The sequence below is a fragment of the Castanea sativa genome, chromosome 4 (genome assembly GCF_040712315.1).
Source record: "Castanea sativa cultivar Marrone di Chiusa Pesio chromosome 4, ASM4071231v1".
Taxonomy (NCBI): Eukaryota; Viridiplantae; Streptophyta; class Magnoliopsida; order Fagales; family Fagaceae; genus Castanea; species Castanea sativa.
The window spans coordinates 2,350,223-2,356,990 of NC_134016.1; the positions used below are offsets into that span (position 1 = coordinate 2,350,223).

The following is a 6,768-nucleotide window of genomic DNA, read 5'->3' on the forward strand; positions in this document are numbered from 1 at the left end:
CACCAAGGCACACACTATGCAACACTTGCGGGACACACTATGCAGCACTTGCTACACACACATGCATCAGCACATGCACACACATGCACAGTCATTTTTTTTCTGCATTGTGTTCATGTTTACATGTTTTACTTCTTATAACATGTTGTTTTAATTTTACTATACTCTGTTTTGAAGATGTTTTTACTTGTGTTTTGGACTAACTTGAATCTAATCAAGTTTTGTGCTTGTCATTTCCTTCTTGAGCCTTATATTTGTTTTGCAGATGTCACCCTTCAAGAAATCAGCTGTAAAAGGAGGAAGCAGCAAAGGAAGAGAACCAGTGATAGACCTTGATAGTTTTACCCCGAAGCCAAAAAGGGCCAGATCTTCTATAGGGCTTTATGATATTGACAAGCTGCATCTTAGAATTATGAGAAATATTTTAAAAATGCCCCCTTGTTGATTGAGAGAGTAATGGACCAAGCCTCTCTTCTAGATACTAGCATTCCAAAATGGTTTGCTACCAAGGATTGGAATTTCCTTCTGTCAGGTTTTGCTGAATCATACAAGAATATGGTAAAGGAATTCTATTCAAATGCCATTGCTAAGGGAGATGAGCTAAAATGTTGGGTTAGAGGAAAGTATTTCATAATAACACCCACTTATCTTGCTAACATTCTTCGTATCAATTGGGCTTTATTTCCAAAGCCACCGGTGTACAATGAGCTAGATCCCAAGTAGGATTTTTTTCGGGAAACTCTAGGAAAGTAATTGGAATTCTCTTCCACTGGCAAAGCGGTAAGTGTTGCATCATTGTCACCCGAATTGAGGCTACTCACATCAATCGTGTTCCATAACCTCTATCCTCTCTCAAGTACTGGGTACATGATTCTCGGTCGAGCCTTTTTTCTCCATGACCTAGTCCATAATGAAGAGATTGACATTTGTTCACATCCTTTGCAAAACTACTGAGAGGACTGCCTCAAGGAACTGCCTTCCCTTTAGCTGCCTTATCTCAAAAATTCTAAAGCTGAAAGGTGTTCATCCATTGGAAGATAAGAGACCATACCCACGACCTACTCCAATCAGTGCACGGTCTCTCCATGCTAGCATTAGTCACACTCGAAAGGCAACCAAGCAAGAGAATACTAATCCTCAGGCTAGTTCAAGCTCTAGCTCTCATGCTCTAGACGAGAAGGTAGACATCATTTCATCGTCTAAGCAAGAAATCAGCACCAAACTATCCCTACTTGTCTCTATCATGCACTCCCATCATATTTGCATCGACAGAAAGTTCACTTCTCTCCAAACCCAATTGGATTAAGTTCAAAGGAAACTAGAGGAAGATAAAGACTAGATCCTTTGGCCATTTCAATTAGAAAGGGGGAGAAAATTTTGAGGGGGAGTAGCACTTTTTGAGGGGGAGATACATAGAGACTTTGACTTTTGGTTAATTTTTTGTGGTTTAGTAGTTTATTTGCTTATGACATAGTCTAGAACTCTTTCTTTTACTTTGCTTCCTTTTAAAGCTTTAAGTACTTTGAATTTAATTCAGTTTATTTCCAATACTTTGTGTTTATATCTTTACTTTGTAGCATTTTTTGTGTACTTAAAGATTATCTTGAGTACTTCACTCTTGTGCCCTTGTTGGATCGTGTATCCTTAATGCAAGTACCTTGGTATTTTGCATTGGTTAAGTGTTTTGGACATGCAATTGATTCTTGCTATGCACTTAATTGCATTGTGTGTCCGGATGATCGTTTACTAGTTAAATGATCATTGTAGTCATTTTGTAATGACTGTTCTTGTATGATCAAGTTATGTTACATTGCTTATATATTGTTGTTTACCTTGATCGTATTATACTTGCTCATATACGTACCTTGTATTCAACTTGTCATAAGCTTAATGAAAGTTTTGTTTGTGTGCGAGTGTTTCAGGATACAGATGTATTCGTGCAAGTGCTTTACAGCTTCTAGATTAAGTGTGAGTGAGTTTTGTCACTGTTCCCAAACTCACGTTAAGTCTAGAGTCTGTTATAGGGTGTTTTATCACAGAATAGCCAAAGGGGGAGATTGTAAAGTTGTGATTTACAACTGTTTATGTATTGGCTTTAATTCCGTGCTAAATTTTATTGTAATTTTATTCAATCTTTTATACCCTGTATTTTATGTGGGATTTTTTTTGTAAGGGTAGTGTGTGTGAGAGAGAGAATGTAAAGACTCAAGCTTTTGAAGGCAGAAGAATTCTCATGGGTATCTTGCGACTAAGCATCCCGCGAAGAGATGCATGTGCTCTGCACATGACTAGAATGTGAAGAGTCATGACAGATGGTGACAGTTGGTTTTTGCAAGTGTCTCGAAAGTAAGGCCTTCTCGCGAGACACCTGTGAAACAGTCTGTTTTGCTTTTTTGTCCTATCTGCTCCACTACATTCTCAACCACACTATATATACCATCATTATTCACATATTGAGTAGAGAGCTTTTCAGAAGAGAAAACCATAGCCTCCACCCTTGAGAGTGTGAGATTTTCATACCCACAATTCCTCACACAATCCTTTGGTTTTCCTTTATTCTTACCTCTCCATTTCTAAATCCTTGAGAGGTTGATAGCCCAAACACTTACCACAACCTTTCAGAGTGTCAAGTGAGGATTTGGTGTTGTTGGGAAGCATTGGAAGAAGCCAAGTTTTGGCGGATGCAATCGGGCGTATTGCGGGATCTGGAGATCTAGACAAGACACGGTTTCGAGTAGCCTTGTTGGAGTAGGAGCTTGGAGGGCTTAGGTACATCCGGTAGATTAGGCTTGGAGGGACTCTTGCTAACCCATGTATCTCAACTGATTGTCTAGTGGATCGATTACCGCTTGGAGGGCGGCGGAGCGGTTTTTCGCCGAATTCTTCGGTTTCCTCTTTGATAACACATCGGCGTGTTATCTTGTATTTGCATATCTCTTCCCTACTCTTTTACATTCCATTATACTGTTGTGTTGCTATGATTATGGATTAGAGTAGCTTGTTTGTTTATCCGCTCACATTTACACTATTGCGCACTTAGTATTAAGTTAGTGTAAAATCAATCGAGCTGTAATTGAAATTTGGGGGTCTAAATAGCTCTTGTGTTTTAACACAAATCTGAGCTCTCATACCCACTTATAACTTTTTTAAGTTATAATTACTAATGATCTGGCTCTCTCTATAAAATCATCAAGCTGTACTTTGAATGACGGGAAAAAAAAAAAAGAACTAGAAATGAAAGATTCTTCTCAAAAAAGAAAAAAAATAGAAATAAAAGATTATAAATGATGTTATACAAAACACAGTACCATCACTCATTCCAAATACATTTGTTAGCTTATAAAGTTTTGGGATTAAATGTTTAGAATCATATTTTGTATGTGTTGGTAAACTGAGAATAAAACATGTCTAGTCTATGTGTTAGGCAATACTCAAAGGTGTAGGTTTTAAGTTTCAAGTTCAAGCTGACCGTAAAAAAGGGAAGCACAATCTGCCAAACTTGATTGATCGAGAATTAGGCTCAACCGATCGAGAATTAGAGAAAAAGTAATTCTGCTGAATTTTAAATCAGACCCATGCCCGCAAAAATGTTTAGGGTTTTATTCTAACTTGTCCACATATAAAAGGGAAACTCTAGCTACGTTTTTTAGACTTTTGGAAGACTTGTGTGTTACTCTTTATGAGATTTGAGAGTTTTTATATCTTCTAACTACACAAGAATCTACCGGAGCAAGATCTACTATCAAGCGGTGGTAGAACGTAGTTGCTTCTACAAGATCAACTACTAGTGATGATCTGAAACCTTTAAGTGAGATCTCAAAATCACAAGTATGGGTGTTTGTGTTGCAATAAATCCAAGGAGAGAAGGAGTTTGTGGATTCGAAATTTACACATGGTCGTGTCAGTAAGTTACTACTGGAGGTAGCAATAGATTTAAGGTTAAATCTGATTGTAAAAATTTCAATTCTCTTATAATTGATTTGCTTTACTTTAAGGATAGTTAGGTCAAATCCTCTCCAGGTTTTAATCTCGAAATAGTTCATTTCATCGGTTTTCCTATGTCATCATATCGTGGTGTTATTTACTTTTCTGCTATTGTGCATGATATGATATGCTTATTTGATCTAGATCTGAATAATAAACTTAATAATCAACTTGATTAATTAATTGGGTTATACAATCTGGTTTAAAGGGTCTAAACAGAACAAACAACATTATTATTTTTCTTGCAGCTACAAACGTAGCAATAAGAATATAAGAGGCAAAGCACAGGCCATAACATTGTGAAGATGAGGCCACCCAACTAACAAAATGAGCCTAAATCCGTTTACTCGTCAAGGTCATTGGACTGGAAGGTGGGAAAAAGCATGAGATATGCAAAGCATCTAGGACAACTTGTTAATGCAATTATTCAACCAATGAATTATATATTTGATTCCCAGTTCATGAATTCTTCATCCTAAGTTTCTTCACACACATACAGAGATCGACAGAGAGAATGGAGAGTCAAACTCAAACTCAACCTCATATCCTAGTACTTCCATACCCTATACAAGGTCACATAAACCCAATGCTCCAATTCTCAAAGCGCCTAGCCTCAAAGGGTCCTAGAGTTACATTAGTAGCTACCACCACTATTAGTGAGTCAGTGAAAGCCATAGCCAGCCACACTATCAACGTAGAAATCATCTCTGATGGATCTACAGAAAGTAAAACTTTTGACACCAGTGACAGTGATGAATACTATGAAAACTTTAGAGTGACACTCTCTCAAAGCTTGACAAAGCTGATTGAAACCCAAAAAAGTTCCAAACACCCTCCAAAATTTGTTGTGTATGACTCAGTCATGCCATGGGCTCTAAACATAGCTCGGGAACTAGGCTTAGATGGTGCTCCATTTTTCACTCAGTCTGGTGCTGTTAATGCAATCTATTATCATGCCTATAAAGGAACACTAAAGCTGCCCTTAGAAGAGCCTACAGTATCACTGCCCTCGATGCCATTACTAGGAGCCAATGATCTACCTTCTTTCATGGCTGATACTGGCACGTACCGAGCTTTATTTAAAAACTTATTGAATCAATTATCGAATATTGATGAAGCAAATTGGATCTTTTGTAACACCGTCTATGAGTTGGAAGATGAGGTAAGCTAAGAAATTGCTTTCATATTGATAAATATTGGCTTAAGTTTCATATTGATACATATTTTCTTAAGTTTCTCCAATAAGCTAAGAAATTGCTTTCATATTGATACATATACCACTTAAAACACATAACAAAAAAGTCATTAAGAAGTTATTTGATTATGTTATTATGGTAGCACCAATTATATTTCTGACATCAATTAATAAATTATTCTTCTTCCTCAAAATTTTCTATAGCAAAATTTGTAACAGTATCTTCAACATTTTTTTTTTCTTCCATTTTTAGCTTTGCTTACTTTACAGAACACATTCCTTACGTTTTCTCTTTCAAATAATTCCAGATTTCATCCTATAATTGCTATCTTCTCCATCTTTTGTAATTTACAAGCTTTTATTGAAAGTCGATTATGTTATTATTATTATTATTATTATTATTATGATAAATTCTTTTGTAATCCATTAGGTACTGAATTGGATGACAAGCCAATGGCCTGTTAAAACTATTGGACCAACTATTCCATCAATTTACTTAGACAAGCGGTTGGAAGATGACAAAGAGTATGGCCTTAGCTTGTTCAAGCCCGAGATGGATGCGGCTAGACACGATGGAAGCTGGCTCAGTCATTTATATATCATTTGGAAGCTTGGCATCCCTTGGAGCAGACCAAATGGAGGAGCTAACATTGGGATTGAAGAATAGCAATTGCCACTTCTTATGGGTAGTTAGAGATTCTGAACACAGAAAGCTTCCAGCTAATTTTGTACAAGAAACAACAGAAAAAGGGTTGGTTGTGAGTTGGTGTAATCAACTTGAAGTATTGGCTCACAAGGCCATTGGGTGCTTCATGACTCATTGTGGATGGAACTCGACGCTTGAGGCATTGAGCTTGGGGGTACCAATGGTTGCTATGCCACAATGGACAGATCAAAGAACTAATGCAAAGTTCATTGTAAATGTGTGGAAGGTAGGGGTTAGGATTAAACTTGACGAAAAAGGTTTTGCTAACAAAGAAGAAATAGAGTTTTGTATAAGGGAAGTAATGGAAGGAGAGAGTGGGAAAGAGATGAAAAAGAATTCAATGAAATGGAAGAAATTAGCTATAGAGGCAGTGGATGAAGGTGGAAGTTCAGATAAAAACATAGAGGAGTTTGTGAAAAAGTTATAAATTTTGGCCAATATGACCAAAATTTATTGAACCAACCACCATATAATAAATTTATTCCCTAGATATATGTACCCACCTAAAAACCGGGCTATTCTGATCGAAGTATTTCGGTTGATTCAAATCATTCCGTCTTTTGTATAATTATTTATCCTTATTGTGTAATGAATAATTAAGCTCTTTGTTTGTGTGTTTAATTTTTTTTTTCATTAATGTTGATACTGAGAACCAAGTTTATATTACTATCAAAATATTTAATTATTTTTGCGAAATCAAAATCGGGCCTCTGATAAAATTTTTATTTATGGCAAAAATTGTACAATCTTGATTTTTTTTTTTTGAGAAATAATTACAACATACTACTAATTTCGCAGTTTGAATCCTTTCTTCCTTAGACCTCCAAACACTTTGTACATAGAGAGGTGTTAATTCAGCTGCAAGGTTTTTGGCATCTTGATA

At 36.4% G+C, this 6,768-nt stretch overlaps 1 pseudogene; it reads left to right on the forward strand.

Annotated features, from left to right (window-relative positions):
- Window positions 1-4,431: 4,431 nt before the first annotated feature.
- Window positions 4,432-6,506, forward strand: LOC142630629 (mogroside I-E synthase-like; annotated as a pseudogene).
- The last annotated feature ends 262 nt before the right edge of the window (window positions 6,507-6,768 follow it).